This window comes from Salmo salar, chromosome ssa12 (assembly GCF_905237065.1).
Source record: "Salmo salar chromosome ssa12, Ssal_v3.1, whole genome shotgun sequence".
NCBI lineage: Eukaryota > Metazoa > Chordata > Actinopteri > Salmoniformes > Salmonidae > Salmo > Salmo salar.
The window spans coordinates 3744108-3761846 of record NC_059453.1 but is presented as its reverse complement, the minus strand read 5'-3'; the positions used below and the strand labels follow the sequence as shown (position 1 = coordinate 3761846).

The window sequence follows — 17739 nt, the reverse complement described above, 5'->3', positions numbered from 1 at the left end:
TGGAAAGTTACTACGGATATTGCAGGAGTTTCCTCTTGAAATCAGACATGTCTGAGGTAAGGACAACTTGGTTGCTGATTGTCTCAAGGGTGGGCAGTCAAAACGTTTTGTATTTTGCCAGTGAGTTACCATGGATCACAATTTATTTTGACTGCACATTTTTCCGTTTTGGAGATTAGTTTTGTTTGGGCTCGTTTCAAGGGGACGGGAGTTCTAGAAGCAAAAAATTACATTGTAGAAAAATGTATTTAGAATTTTTTTTTAATTAAATGATTTTTGTTCATAGTTTACAGCCAATACACACCATGTTTATATTGTAGAAGGTGAAGCATTGTAGTTGATTATAATGAGAAATGGAAGTTGTTTTCTGTTGGTGGTGAGCAAACTTGTCCAACAGAAATATAGGATATATTTGTTGTCTTAAAGGGGAAGGTGTTACAGGCTTTGGTTTTTTCATTTATGTTTTGAGGTTGGACTTTAGCGCGTATGACTCGTTAGCACGTATAGCACGTATAGCTCGTTAGCACCTAGGACGCACTGATTGGTGTCAACTCGTTAGTCAGTATGTGTTACACCTGTGCTGGCTTCTCCATCTCGTTAGTGGGAAGGTGTTTCATCTGAGCTGGTCCAGGTTCTATTTAAGAGTGTCTGGCCCAGTGCTCCAGTTGTCTTGATAGATGTGGAGAGTCAACACCTTTAGTTGCTCCGCCTTTTTGGTTTGCTTCCTGTCTTTAAGTTTGGTGTGGGATTTTCTTTTATTTTCCTCTTCTTGGCCAGATTTAGTGGGTCTCATGGTGGGTGTCTTTTAGGTCCCAGTTGTTGTTACTAGTCAACTTTCAGTGGACACCCCCATAGTGTCTATCAGAACCCCTCCTGTTTAGTTGTGGTTGTTGTCAGTGACTCTTCATTTGTTCCCCTCTTCTATTTTAGGGATATTTGCTGGGGATCTTAGCAACAAACAATGGATTAAAACAAGCTTATGTTTTGGGTTGGATGTTGCATCCAATTCTTAGTTTTTTAATCGATGGCATTTCATCAGAATGCTCATTAGTCTTTGTTATTATTCTGTTTGTTGTGTACTAAATATTTGTTTAGTAGTTTTTTCCTGTGAAGCCATTGTGTTGCATCCATGTCTGAAATGTGCTGTTTAAATAAAGCTTGATTTGATTTGAACATATTGTAAAACAAATGCACCCAATGACCAATCAATCAACAGATATGTATGAAAAACAGTATAAATTCAGTATATCTTCCACTGTCAAAATGTATGATATGTACATTTAGTATCCTTTTTAAAAAAATCAACAATACGTCAAAGGATTCAACTATTAAAAAAACTAACAAAATTATCAAACAGCTCTGCTTATGTCATGTTATGTGGCCTTGCTGTTCCATTTGTTGACTGTCCCTGCAACACAGAAATAAACACATTTAGTCATATTATGTAAAACACTCAAAGTAATGGATATGGAGCATCTATGGCCTAAGTTACACCTGGCACCTAAATGTGACTTCTGTCATTCCGATCACTCCAAGCTGCATTAGATTCAGATCTACCAGGATGGGCCTTTGACATCGTCTGGATGCAGCCAGGCAACCAAATATGCATCAGCAATGTAAAGAGATGGGGTGAATGAGTGGGGAAAAGTACATTTTAAACAAATGACCTTCATAATAACAAAGAACAAATGTGTGTGTCTGAGGGGAAATTAACTTTCATACAGCCAAAAGGGGTGAGAAATTACACCAATATCAGTGGACAATTTGCACTAATGTAAATGAACATATTCCCTTTTGCTGACGTGATGAACCGCTAAGGGGACATAAATATTTACCATCTAAACCATGTGTGACCTCTCACCTCTCTGGCTGTGGAAGTGTTCTTCCTAACCAGTCCCTCACTGGGTCTTCAGAGGAGAGGAAGGCTGAGGAGGGATGGAAGGATGAATTGATCAGTCAATAAAGTGTAGAGCGCTGTCTGACAAAATCACAATTTTAGTAGTTCATTAAAGTAAATAATGCTTTATGACTGCTGAATACCAACTATCAATCACTTAGATCATGTATTTTCAGGTAGAGATACATCCTTGGGACGTCCCTAGCCCGTTGAAGTTGACATTTAAAAAGGTTAAGGTAGGGGTTAAGGTTAGGGTTTAGGGTAGGGATGTCCCAAGGATCCCAGATAGCATTGACCATCGTACATTCTTCTGTCTCATTTACATAGCAAGTGTAAAATAAACAGACAAGACAAGTAGGCACGCAATGGATTGTGGTCATTGTAGTTAATTAGGACACGGTTGATTGGCTATCAGACAAGGTTTATTACACTGCTAGCTGGTAGGACTGCTTTGCTGGATTATACTATAGCTGAGATCCCAATACCCATGTAAACATAGCTTACTGACAGATCAATGAAGTCAGATCCCAATACCCATGTAAACATAGCTTACTGACAGATCAATGAGGTCAGATCCCAATACACATGTAAACATAGCTTAGTGATAGATCAATGAGGTCGAATCCCAATACCCATGTAAACATAGCTTACTGACAGATCAATGAGGTCAGATCCCAATACCCATGTAAACATAGCTTACTGACAGATCAATGAGGTCAGATCCCAATACCCATGTAAACATAGCTTACTGACAGATCAATGAGGTCAGATCCCAATATCCATGTAGACATAGCTTACTGACAGATCAGTGAAGTCAGATCCCAATACCCATGTAGACATAGCTTACTGACAGATCAATGAGGTCAGATCCCAATACCCATGTATTGCGAACAGGTCGATTGTAGCGGTAGTTGTTTCGATAGCGAAGTACTTTACAGTTATTTTGACCGCAGTGGTTATTGGAGTCGTGGTTTCCTGGAAGAAACCGTTGTTGTGCATCATCTTTCAACGCTCCAATACCTGATAATGACCAAACCTGTAGAGGCTATTTGGGAATTCAACTTTAATTAACCTGAAAGCGTTGCTTCATAGTAGAAACATCTGTTGTGTTGGTAGAATGTGGAAAGACCCACCTCATTGGTTAGTATTCCCAGTTGTAGAAACATTTGTTGGGTTGGTAGAATGTGTAAAGACCCACCTCATTGGTTAATATTCACTGTAGCAGAAACATCTGTTGGGTTGGTAGAATGTGGAAAGACCCACCTCATTGGTTAATATTCACTGTAGTAGAAACATCAGTTGGGTTGGTAGAATGTGTAAAGACCCACCTCATTGGTTAATATTCACTGTAGTAGAAACATCTGTTGTGTTGGTAGAATGTGTAAAGACCCACCTCATTGGTTAATATTCACTGTAGTATTAACATCTGTTGGGTTGGTAGAATGTGGAAAGACCCACCTCATTGGTTAATATTCACTGTAGTATTAACATCTGTTGGGTTGGTAGAATGGTGCACCAGTAGAAACATCTTTAAAAGACCCACCTCATTGGTTAATATTCACTGTAGTGGAAACATCTGTTGTGTTGGTAGAATGTGTAAAGACCCACCTCATTGGTTAATATTCACTGTAGTATTAACATCTGTTGGGTTGGTAGAATGTGGAAAGACCCACCTCATTGGTTAATATTCACTGTAGTGGAAACATCTGTTGTGTTGGTAGAATGTGTAAAGACCCACCTCATTGGTTAATATTCACTGTAGTATTACCATCTGTTCGGTTGGTAGAATGTGGAAGTAGGTTATTATTACTTATTACAAATCTGCAGATGTCTGACTATTATATTATTATTTAATGAAATAAATGTAAAAATGCACTTTTTGTCTGGAAATAAAATAAACATTTATCTGCGTTTCCCTCCAGTCAACAGATGGCGATGTGCGTCTTTCAGGCGATGCTTTCAGCGTGACGTATAATCTAGTGGACGGAACACTTCTTCAAGAAAAGGGGCTTTTTCTTCATAAATTTTGATTTGTGTATAAAACATTTTCCTAATAAAATAAAGAGATTTATGACATACTCACGTTCAATTGTGGAATCAGTGTAGTAAAAAAATATGTCAAACTTAGAAATTTCAATGGTTGTATGCAATTTGAGGCCAAGATATAGTTTTACATCAGTCCAGAACACTTCACTATATAGACAATTACAGAATAAGTGTTCAATAGATTCAGTTTCTAGTTCACAAAAACTGCATTCACTGGTAACATCAAGTATGTATTTAGAAATCAAACTATTACACGGATAGAATCTATGGATTATCTTAAAGGAGATCTCCTTCACTTTATTGGTCACCATAAATTTGTGTGGAGTGAGCCAAGCACGGCGCCAGTTTACATCAAACGATGAAGCCCAACAAAATATCGCAGAGGGAATAGACTTCCTGTAGAAAATATCCCTTAATAAACGATTGTTGAATTTCGTATCTAGTAGACCAATGCCATTCACCGGAACATTGCTTACAATCGGAGATATTCCAAAATATGTATTATTCTGAAGTAAAGTTTTTATCCCACTAGGTATAGCTTTAATAACAGTGTCATATTCCTTGCTTGAAAGCTCAAAGTTGTATCTTTCCATAAATTCTCTCCGTGTAAATAGATTCCCACTATTATCAACTAATTGGCTGACAAGAACAATGTTTTTCGAGAACCATTTATGGTTAAATAACATCTTGTTTCTATGTAATATCGACCCATTGTTCCATATAAAACATTTATGAGGTGAAAATTTGTGTTTATACAACAAAGCCCACCACATTAAAGCCTGCTTGTGAAAATCCGCCAGTTTCACAGGAAGTTTACCCACAATATATGGACATTGTAGTAAAAAATTAAGCCCTCCGAACTTCTGAAAAACAAAATGAGGTATAATATTCCAGAAACTATGAGGATTTTTTATGTACCTTTTAATCCAGTTAACCTTTGATATCTGATTAAAGAGAGTGAAATCTAAGACATTTAGACCGCCATCACAAACCCTGTTGGTGATAACATCTCTTTTTATCTTATGTGGCTTGTTTTTCCATATGAAGTTGTACAAAAGCCTATCTAAGGTACAGCAAGTGGATTTGGAAATGTCAATAGATGAAAAAAGATAGGATGCACGAGATAGCCCCTCAGCTTTGGATAAAAGCACCCTTCCTTGAAGACTTAAATCCCTCCCTAACCATGAGGATAATTGTTTTTTGACAGATTCAGTTACAGGGTTCAAATTAAGATCTTTCATAGCCTTAAGATTTTTGGTGATCTTTACACCAAGGTAGGTTACAGTATCTTTTTCAGAGATGTTACAATCTGCTGGATTGACAGCTCCTTTCAAAACAAACATCTCACATTTGGAAAGATTTAAAACCAAACCTGAGATTTTGGAGAACTGCTTCACGATATCCAATGCTAATCTAGCTTGAGACACATTTTTCAAAAAAAGTGAGGTGTCATCCGCCAGTTGGGATATCTTGATCTCTCTGGCCTGGAATGTAATGCCTTCAAATTGACTTTCATGAACTAATGAGCATAGCATTTGAGATACTAACAAAAATAAAAAAGGTGAAATTGGACAACCTTGTCGTATTCCTTTGTAAATGTTAAACCTCGAGGATGTTCCATGACAGAGTTTGATACAGCTATTGCCACCATTATACAGAGTTCTAATAGCATCAACAAAAAAACGACCAAATTTCAAATGCTTAAGACAATCAAAGATAAAATTGTGACTTACTGTATCAAATGCTTTCTGAAAATCCCAAAATAGGATAACAGGGAAGTCATCTAATAGATCACAATACTCAACCAAGTCTAACACCAGCCTGAGATTATTAGATATAAGGCGCCCTTTCATAAACCCTGATTGACATTCATCAATCAGATCATTTAAGCAAGACTTTAACCTTTTTGCAAAGATTAAGGCTATAATTTTGTAGTCGTTATTTAGGAGTGTGATTGGACGCCAATTATCAATACTTAGGAGATCCTTGTGTGGTTTAGGTATAAGAGTAATAACCCCTTGCTTCAGAGAGGCAGGTAGTTCTCCCTTCTTTATAGCCTCCTTAAAGGTTTCAAGTAAAAAAGGTGCTATTTCTTCAAAGAAGGTTTTGTAAAATTCAGAGGTTAATCCATCACAACCTGGAGATTTGTTCTTTTTTAACTGAGCAACCCCGTACTGGATGTCCATAATGGATAAATCTTGGCAACAAGACTGATTGAGTTCTTCACTAATCAAATTAACATTCTCTATAGAATCAAGGAGATCCTTAGAGTCACTCAAATTGTTATCTAAGGAGTAAAGATTCTCATAAAATGTAGTGGTAAATTCTGATAACAACTCTCTATCCTCAGTGGTAACCCCATTAATCTTAAGTTTCCGAAGTGTGTTGAGTTCCCCTCTCCTCTTCTCCAAATTAAAAAAGTATCTACTGTTCTTTTCACCTTTTTCAAGCCATTGTTTTCTAGATCTTATGAAAGCTCCTCTAGCCTTTTCCTCATACAATGTATCGAGTTGATTCTGTAAATCATTCAATTTAGCTTTCTCATTAAGATCAACATGCTCAATCTCTGTGATATCGGCAATTGTTTTAGAGAGTTCAGCTACCTCACATCTCCTTCTTAAAGCAAGCCGTTTTCCATAAGTAATACAGGCTGAGCGGATTTTAAATTTCAGCAGTTCCCAATATTTCCCATATTCTGCATTAGATGTAGCTAAACTCCAGTAAACAGAAATTAGATTCTTAATCACATTTTTTTAAATCAACATGCAATAACAGAGTTATTTAATTTCCAGTAACCACCAGAGTATTTCTTACCATCATTACTGCATATTCTTACAGTCAACCATATGACTTTATGATCCATCAGGACTGCAGACAGTATTTTTACCTCTACAGTGTTGTTGGCTCTGAGCGCCCATGGAAGACGTAGGAAGTGTCACGTTAGAGCAGAGATCCTTTGTAAAAGATAGAGATGGCAAAGAAGTTCAAGAAATGGTCAGACAGGCCACTTCCTGTAAAGGAATCTCTCAGGTTTTGACCTGCCATTTGAGTTCTGTTATACTCACAGCTACCATTCAAACAGTTTTAGAAACTTTGGAGTGTTTTCTATCCAAAGCCAATAATTATATGCATATTCTAGTTACTGGGCAGGAGTAGTAACCAGATTAAATCGGGTACGTTTTTTATCCAGCCGTGAAAATACTGCCCCCTAGCCATAACAGGTTAAACATAATTCTGTCTTATAACTATTTTCTCCATTTAATGTCATATTTCCGTTTAGTCAGGTAACGGTAGCTGGCTTGATAAATTAGCCTATCACTAGGCTAGTCGCTAACTAGCTAGGTTAGCTGGCCAACATCCCCGACCATGAGCTCACTAAGCTACTCTCCTGTTAAAGAAGCGGAGGTCTGCTGGACGGAGAAAGAGGGTCTGTGGCTGAACGTGGTCGTGAAAGAGGAAGAGGAGGATGTCACAGTTCAAAAAGAAGTTGAGGCTGAGGCTGTTACATTGAAAGAAGAAAAGAAAGATGATGCTTTTTTTGGAGTGAAGGAAGGAGAGATAACTGTCATATTGAAGGAGGAAGAAGAGGAGGAGGAGACAGAAGATCTGAACACGAGTAAGTCCTGTCTTGAAAATAGTTGTTGAACTGATGCGTGGTTTTAAAACGGCATTCTACTGAAGTTCTGAGCTTAAATGCCGTTTTTTAATGTAGGAATTGATAAAGCTACACTGTAAGATGTGAATACCATCAACAAGCTGGCCAACAACAAAACTTTAACAATGGATTTGCAGCAAAATCACAACTTAGATGTCTCACAGAATGGACTAGCCCTCATTCAATACTGCAATTACATTGTATTAAACTGGAGGGCAATTCCTAGGCCAATATTAACTGCGGTCAAGTGAGCAGACAGTCGCAAACCGCGGTCAGTCCATTTGCTCTTCAGTTTCTTCCTGAAATCGCGTGCGCAAATTGACTTTACGGAATCACGTATTTTTTCTGGTAGGGAAACTGAGTTGGATGGACTCTCATGCACAGATAGTCGAGACATGGCTACAAATCATTCCAAGAAAACCGTTTGACGCACACTTTTCATTTTCGCGTTCTCAAAAAGGACTTTGATATCGTTGCTAGAGTGAGGCTGCAGTAGTCTAACATGGTGCTGTTTAGCAAATGTTGAATTGTTAAAGCAAGTTGTTTACAGTCATGACATACACTATCTATACAAAAGTATGTGGACACCCCTTCAAATTAGGGGATTCGGCTATTTCAGCCACACCTGTTGCCGACAGGTGTATAAAATCGAGCACACAGCCATGTAATCTCCATAGACAAACATTGGCAGTTGAATAGCCTTACTGAAGCGCTCAGTGACTTTCAACGTGGCACCGTCATAGGATGCCATCATTCCAATAAGTCAGTTTGTTGAATTTCTGCCTTGCTAGAGCTTCCCCAACCAACTGTAAGTGCTGTTATTGTGAAGTGGTAACATCTAGGAGCAACAACCGCTCAGTGGTGGGCCACACAAGCTCATAGAACGGGACCGCCATGTGCTGAAGCGCGTAACGAGTACAAATCGTCTGTCCTCGGTTTCAACACTCACTACGAGTTCCAAACTGCCTCTGGAAGCAACGTCATCACAATAACTTTTTGTCAGGATCTAAATGAAATGGGTTACCATGGCAGCCACATACAAGCCTAAGATCACCATGCGCAATGCCAAGCGTCAGCTGGAGTGGTGTAAACGCTACAGCATACAATGACATTCTAGACGATTCTGTGCTTCCAACTTTGTGGCAACAATTTGGGGAAGACCCTTTCCTGTTTCAGCATGACAATGCCCCTGTGCACAAAGCGAGGTCTATAAAAAAAATGGTTTGTCGAGATCGGTGTAGAAGAACTTGACTGGCCTGCACAGAGCCCCGACCTCAACCCCATCGAACACCTTTGGGATGGATTGGTACGCCAACTGCGAGCCAGGCCTAATCGCCCAACATCAGTACCCGACCTCACTAATGCTCTTGTGGCTGAATGGAAGCACAGCAATGTTCCAACATTTAGTGGAAAGCCTTCCCAGAAGAGTGGAGGCTATTATACCAGCAAAGGGGGGACCAACTCCATTTTAATGACCATGATTTTGGAATAAGTTGTTCGACAAGCAGGTGTCCACATATTTTTGGTCATGTAGTGTATCTACTTTAGTCCAAAGTTGCTCTATAGCTCTGTCACCGAAATAAATGTATTTCCTGTTGCCAAGTAATTTCCGGTTTCTATGCCTTTAGTTTTCCTTGTGGACCAATTTATGGGTGAATCCTGAAAGCTATAGATGGATTGTTCCAGAAGGTTGTGTTTTTAGGAATTCATATTGATTCTTGTAGAAACGTTCAATTTTATTCCACATTGTTCTAGTGTTCTTAAGTATGAAGCTGTTAATGTTCTATATTTTATCCTTTGAAAATAGATACGTACAATTATTCTGTGGATGAGTGAGTGCATCTTCAATCTGTACCCATTGTTCCTCTTTAGTGCATTTAACTATACAGTACCAGTCAAAAGTTTGGACACAACTACTCATTCAAGGGTTTTTCTTTATTTTTACTATTTTCTAAATTGTAGAATAATAGTGAAGACATCAAAACTATGAAATAACACATATGGAATCATGTAGTAACCAAAAAAGTGTTAAACAAATCAAATATATTTTAGGTTCTTCAAAGTAGCCATCCTTTGCCTTGATGACAGCTTTGCACACTCTTGGCATTCTCTCAACCAGCTTCAGCTGGAATGATTTTCCAACAGTCTTGAAGAAGTTCCCACATATGCTGAGCACTTGTTAGCTGCTTTTCCTTCACTCTGTGGTCCAACTCATCACAAACCATCTCAATTGGGTTGAGGTCGGGTGGTTGTGGAGGCCAGGTCAACTGATGCAGCACTCCATCACTCTCCATGGTCAAATAGCCGTTACACAGCCTGGAGGTGTGTTTTGGGTCATTGTCCTGTTGAAAAACAAATGATAGTCCCACTAAGCACAAACCAGGTGGGATGGCGTATCGCTGCAGAATGTTGTGGTAGCCATGCTGGTTAAGTGTGCCTCGAAATCTAAATAAATCACAGACAGTGTCACCAACAAAGCACCCCCACACCATCACATCTCCTCCATGCTTCACGGTGGGAACCACACACGCGGAGATCATCCGTTCACATACTCTGCGTCTCACAAAGACACGGCAGTTAGATTTGGACTCATCAGACCAAAGGACAAATTTCCCTGGTCTAATGTCCATTTCTTGTGTTTCTTGGCCCAAGAAAGTCTCTTATTATTATTGGTGTCCTTTAGTAGTGGTTTCTTTGCAGCAATTCGACCATGAAGGCCTGATTCACACAGTCTCCTCTGAACAGTTGATGTTGAGATGTGTCTGATACTTGAACTCTGTGAAGGATATATTTTGGATGCAATCTGAGGTGCAGTTAACTCTAATGAACTTATCCTCTGCCGCAGAGGTAACTCTGGGTCTTCCTTTCCTGTGGCAGTCCTCATGAGGGCCAGTTTCATAGTGCTTGATGGTTTTTGCGACTGCACATTTCCCGGATTGACTGACCTTCATGTCTTAATGTAATGATGGACTGTCATTTCTCTTTGCTTATTTGAGCTGTTTGTGCCGTAATATGGACTTGGTCTTTCAGCAAATAGGGCTATCTTCTGTATACCAACCCTACTTTGTCACAACACAACTGATTGGCTCAAACGCATTAAGAAATATTCTAGTGTTATAGTGTTCTAAAACTTTTCTAGTGTTCTAAAACTTTTGACCGGTAGTGTATATTAAAGGAGATCTAGACTGTAGATCATCAGTTATTAGGTCTGCTATCATGTTATATATATTTATATATTAAAGGAGATCTAGACTGTAGATTATCAGTTATTAGGTCTGCTACCATGTTATATATATTTATATATTAAAGGAGATCTAGACTGTTGATCATCAGTTATTAGGTCTGCTATCATGTTATATATATTTATATATTAAAGGAGATCTAGGCTGTAGATCATCAGTTATTAGGTCTGCTACCATGTTATATATATGTATATATTAAAGGAGATCTAGACTGTAGATCATCAGTTATTAGGTCTGCTATCATGTTATATATATTTATATATTAAAGGAGATCTAGACTGTAGATCATCAGTTATTAGGTCTGCTACCATGTTATATATTAAAGGAGATCTAGACTGTAGATCATCAGTTATTAGGTCTGCTATCATGTTATATATATTTATATATTAAAGGAGATCTAGACTGTAGATCATCAGTTATTAGGTCTGCTACCATGTTATATATATTTATATATTAAAGGAGATCTAGACTGTAGATCATCAGTTATTAGGTCTGCTATCATGTTATATATATTTATATATTAAAGGAGATCTAGACTGTAGATCATCAGTTATTAGGTCTGCTACCATGTTATATATATTTATATATTAAAGGAGATCTAGACTGTAGATCATCAGTTATTAGGTCTGCTATCATGTTATATATATTTATATATTAAAGGAGATCTAGACTGTAGATCATCAGTTATTAGGTCTGCTATCATGTTATATATATATGTATATATTAAAGGAGATCTAGGCTGTAGATCATCAGTTATTCTTTATTTTTCCTATTGTCATTATTTAGTTTTTTCCATGTTAATTTTATGTCCTGAGATTTTAGAGGATTCTGAAAATATTTTTAGCAGGGGGGCATTGAGTTTTCAATATTGGTCATGTACTGTATATCAGTAAATTTAGTTTATATTCATGTTTAAAAATACTGACACCTGTTATGTGCAAACAGGAAGGGGGAGAGGGGACATCCCTGTCTTGTTCCCAAAATATTTTTAGCAGGGGGGCATTGAGTTTTCAATATTGGTCATGTACTGTATATCAGTAAATTTAGTTTATATTCATGTTTAAAAATACTGACACCTGTTATGTGCAAACAGGAAGGGGGAGAGAGGACATCCCTGTCTTGTTCCCATTTCTAAAGCAATTTAATCAGATAATGATTGTAAGTTGCTTTGGATATAAGTGTCTGTTAAATGGCATATATTATGATAAGTAAAGAAAATAAACCTGGCAAATGTCTCGCAGCTCTCAGAAAAGGAATACATGCTAAACCGGTTATGATTTTAAAAGATAGAAAAGCAGTAATTAGAAACAACAATGTGATTTAATTACAATTTTAAAAGCTTCTATGAACTTTTATATAAATAAGAATAAAACAACAGTTGAACGGATCCCGCCCCCCCGCTCTCAGAATGTTGACTTTGTTCTGATAATTCCACATCTGAAGGGTATTTAGCGTTTTTCTGCTTAACGCCGGTTCAGTGGCATTGGGCATCTTTGACTATTGTTATCTACATTGCTCCAGATCCTCCGGTGATACAGCCACGTCAAGCTCCTCCAATATCAGCTTGATAATGGAACTGGAAAGGTCTCTTTTTTTACCTAATTTTCCGGTAGGGACAATATTCTCATGTTTTGTCTCAATCTGTTTTCTAGCTGATCCAGCTCATCTTCTAAAGTTTGCACCTTTGTTTCCAGATGGGGTATTGTGATGTGATTATGGGGTATTGTGATGTCATTATGGGGTATTGTGATGCCAATTTTGTTGTCTTATTTGTCCACGCACCCGCCGTGCACATCTGACAGATTCCACTTTCCTTTCTAACAAATCCACCCTTTTAACAACAGATTGCTACAGTTTGTTTCTTTTGGTGTTGTAGCATTGAGAGTATTTTAGCTATGCTTTCCTGGATATCCTTTAGCTGTTTGTTGCTCTCATTTGCATCTCCAAGTTGTTCTTTGTCTTTTCCTCTGAGGGAATCCATGGCTTGTTGGGTTCGAGTCTCAGCGTTGCTTTACTCACAGATTGGTTCACTGTTGTATGTAATTGACCTCTCACTCTCCCCCGGTTGCTTGGAGAAAGATTCATCTATCAGTTTTAAAGGCTTCGTTTAAACTATGTTGTCTGGCTTCTACATGTAATCACAGTTTTGATGTTCATGCGCCTCTTTACTGAACCAAGTTTATTTTTAAGGATGAAAGATTTTAGGATCAAAATTTGTCTCAGGTTGAGGATCTGATTGTGATTTAAAACCTAACAGGAAGACAGTGTTATCAGTTTTGATCTCTCTGTTAAACTAAATACCCTCTTTGTCTTTGGCAGGAGAGAGACCAAACTCAGAGGAACCAGAGGCAGAGGCGTCCAAAACAGCAAGACGACACCACTGCTCCCAGTGTGGAAAAGTTTTTTCCCGTTTAGCATCCCTGAAAAAACATAAAAGAATACATACAGGAGAGAAGCCTTACGACTGCTCCTAATGTGGAAAGAGTTTTACCCAGTTAGGAACCCTGAACATACATAAGAGAATACACTCTGGAGCGAAGCCTCACCAATGCACCAAGTGTGGAGAGGGTTTTGCCCATTTAAGGTTCCTGAAAATACACGAAAGAATACATACAGGAGAGAAGCCTTTCCACTGCTCCCACTGTGTAAAGTGTTATATCAAGTTAGGGAACCTAAAAGAGCATGAGAGGAAATACACAGGAGAAAAGCCTTTCCAATATTCCCAGTGTGGAAAGAGTTTTACCTATTCACGGAACCTAAAAGGGCATGAGAGAATACACACAGGAGAGGAGAGAACTTACTACTACTGCTCTCAGTGTGGAAAGCGTTTTAGTTGGTTAAAGGACCTAAAACGGCATGAGAGAACACACACTGGAGAGACCCCTTACCAATGCTCTCAGTGTGGAAAGGCTTTCTCTCGTTTAGCGTCCCTGAAGATACACAAAAGAATACATACAGGAGAGAAGCCTTACCACTGCTCCCAATGTGGAAGGAGTTTTACCCAGTTAGGAAACCTGAGCATACATAAGAGAATACACTCTGGAGCGAAGCCTTACCATTGCGCTGAGTGTGGAACCGTTTTTTCCTCATTTAGGTTCCTTGAAATTACATGAAAGAATGCATACGGGAGAGAAGCCTTACCACTGCTCCCACTGTGGAAAGCGTTTTACCAGGTTAGGGCACCTAAAAGAACATGAGAGGACGCACACAGGAGAAAAACCTTTCCAATGTTCCCAGTGTGGAAAGCGTTTTACCCATTCACAGACCCTCAAAGGGCATGAGAGAATACACACAAGACAGGAGAGGACTTACAATTACTGCTCCCAGTGTGGAAAGAGTTTTAGTTGTTTAAAGTACCTGAAAAGGCACGAGAGAACACACACTGGAGAGACCCCTTACCACTGCTCCCAGTGTGGAAAGAGTTTTACCCAGTTTGGGAGCCTGAACAAACATCAAGAGAATACACTCTGGAGAGAAGCCCTAGCGGTATACAATAAAGACTGTATACCGGGGTATTTGGAAATAGCCACCACGGGATGGTTTTTCAATACATTATAATATTTGTAGCCACTTCAGTAAATACCTGTAGTCAACTTGTGCAATACATTAGGAGATAAAGCAGATGGCGATCTTCAGTTCACCTGTCACATTATTTTACATTATGAAGCTAACCGTAGTTCCCCAGAACAGTTGAACCAGTCATGTGTTTGTTTGTAAATAACAACAGAAAGCGAGAGCAGCTGAGTTCAGATGTGTATTGACGGGGGTCACGTAATATAATGAAAGTCATCAGTGTTTTTTTGGTTCAATAGCCTGATCACTTAAGTGTCACTAAAGCTTTACCTTCACAGAAAATACATTAGTGCAACACATTTGTCCAGAAAATAGCTTAATTTTCATCAGATGACAAACAGAAATTCAACGCTATTTGGCTGGCAGCCACACAAGTAAATTAGTTTGCAATGAAAATCAAGGTCTTTTTTTTTTAAACGATGCATGGCCATCATCATATTTCTAAACTTTTTATAATAGAAAGAATGTAGCCAGCTACCGTTCCTAATGTTTTGTTTTAAAGTGAATCTGTCATTTTAGCTGATAAAAGTAGTCTACAGGAGAACAGCACCAAGTAGCTCCACAAAGTCTGATGCAGAAATCACAATAACAAGCATCTTAGCTCTACAGGTACAAAACGCAGACAGATTTTTTCTGACGAGTTTTACATATTTATCCTGCATGAAAAACTCATAATTCTGCATAAACGCCAAGTTTAACTTGCTAGTTATCTCAGTAGGTGGCTGAATTAGTAAGGAGACGGGGCATCATATAGTGTTAACTTTCTGCCCTGTTTGAAAAGGTCAAAGCACTTTGAATTAGTTATTTGTACAGCTGCCACTGCTATCTTGATCTTCTTGTGTTTTTTTTAAATGTCTGTACTCGGCCTGTCTGCTCTTCCCTCCTCATCTCCAAGCGGAGCAGGCAGGCCTGTTGCCCTTGCGACTCCAGAATCCAAACAGACACAGCTTGTACACATGCTGCTCCAGAGCCAGTACTGTTCTTCCTTCCTACGTGTGTGTATGTATATGTGTGTGTATGTATGTATGTATGTATGTATGTATGTATGTATGTATGTATGTATGTATGTATGTATGTATGTATGTATGTATACACAGTGCATTCAGAAATTATTCAAATTCCTTTTTCCACATGTTGTTACGTTACAGCCTTATTCTAAAATGGATTAAGTCGTTTTTTTAACTCCTCAATCTACACACAATACCCCATAATGACGTCACAATACCCCATAATGACATCACAATACCCCATAAAGACATCACAATACCCCATAATGACAAGGCAATAACATGTTTTTAGATACTTTTGCAAATACTAAAAACAGAAACCTTATTTACATAAGTATTCAGACCCTTTACTATGAGACTTGAAATTGAGCTCAGTTGAATCCTGTTTCCATTGATCGTCCTTGAGATGTTTCTGCAACTTGATTTGGAGTCCACTTGTTTTAAATTCAATTGATTGGACATGATTTGGAAAGGCACACACCTGTCTATGTAAGGTCCCACAGTTGACAGTGCATGTCCGAGCAAAAACCAAGCCATGAGGTCGAAGGAATTATCCGTAGGTTTCCAAGACAGGATATGGGGAAGGGTACCAAAACATTTCTGCAGCATTGATGGTCCCCAAGAACACGGTGGCCTCCATCATTCTTAAATGGAAGAACTTTGGATCCACCAAGACTCTTCCTAGAGCTGGTCGTCTGGCCAAACTGAGCAATCGGGGGAGAAGGGCCTTGGTCAGGGAGGTGACCAAGAAGTCACCTCCCTGAGTTCCTCTGTGTAGATTGGTTTGCCCTTCTGGAAGGTTCTCCTATCAGGCCTTTATGGTAGAGTGGCCAGACGGAAGCCACTCCTTAGTAAAAGGCACATGACAGCCCGCTTGGAGTTTGCCAAAAGGCACCTAAAGGACTCTGACCATGAGAAACAAGATTCCCTGGTCTGATGGAACCAAGGTTGAACTCTTTGGCCTGAATGCCAAGCGTAACGTCTAGAGGAAACCAGGCACCATCCCTACGGTGAAGCATGGTGGTGGCAGCATCATGCTGTGGGGATGTTTTTCAGAGGCAGGGACTGGGAGACTTGTCAAGATCGAGGGAAAGATGAACGGAGCAAAGTACAGAGAGATCATTGATGAAAACCTGCTCCAGAGTGCTCAGGACCTCAGACTGGGGCGAAGGTTCCCCTTCAACAGGACAATGATCCTAAACGCAGAGCCAAGACAACGCAGGAGTGGCTTCGGGACAAGTCTCAATGTCCTTGAGTGGCCTAGCCACAGCCTGGACTGAAACCTGATCGAACATCTCTGGAGAGACCTTAAAATAGCTGTGCAGCAAAGCTCCCCATCCAACCTGACAGAGCTTGAGAGGATCTGCAGAGAAGAATGGGAGAAACTCCCCAAATTCAGGTGTGCCAAGCTTGTTGTGTCATACCCAAGAAGACTGGAGGGTGTAATTGCTGCCAAATGTGCTTAAACAAAGTAATGAGTAAAGGGTCTGAATACTTATGTAAATGTCGTATTTCCATGTTTTTTTTTATTTTTATACATTTGCAAAGATTTCTAAAAGCCAGTTTTTGCTTTTTCATTATGGGGTATTGTGTGTAGATTGAAGAGGAAAAAAACAATTTTAATCAATTTTAGAATAACGTAACAAAATCTGTAAAAAGTCAAGGGGTCTGAATACTTTCCGAAGGCATTGTATGGTATGAGCATTTCTTGAGTCTAAACTTGAAACCTCTTGAATTTAGTCATTTTGTTTCATTTAGATAATTAGTATTCATCAAGCTAAATTAATATGAAAATGTGATTACTTTGTTGACATGAAACATTCACTACATCCTGACTGTTCCCATATTAAAACATTCACTACATCATGACTGTTCCCATATTAAAACATTCACTACATCATGACTGTTCCCATATTAAAACATTCACTACATCATGACTGTTCCCATCAGTATTATTAAAACATTCACTACATCATGGCTGTTCCCATCAGTATTATTAAAACATTCACTACATCATGGCTGTTCCCATATTAAAACATTCACTACATCATGGCTGTTCCCATCAGTATTATTAAAACATTCACTACATCCTGACTGTTCCCATCAGTATTATTAAAACATTCACTACATCTAGGCTGTTCCCATGTTATTAAAACACTCACTACATCATGACTGTTCCCATCAGTATATTAAAACATTCACTACATCATGGCTGTTCCCATATTAAAACACTCACTACATCATGACTGTTCCCATCAGTATTATTAAAACATTCACTACATTCTGGCTGTTCCCATATTAAAACACTCACTACATCAT

The 17739-nt window shown here is 38.8% G+C and overlaps 1 pseudogene; it reads left to right on the top strand.

Moving 5' to 3' along the window:
- Nucleotides 1-9868: 9868 nt before the first annotated feature.
- Nucleotides 9869-14970, top strand: LOC106571834 (zinc finger protein 664-like; annotated as a pseudogene).
- Nucleotides 14971-17739: the final 2769 nt, after the last annotated feature.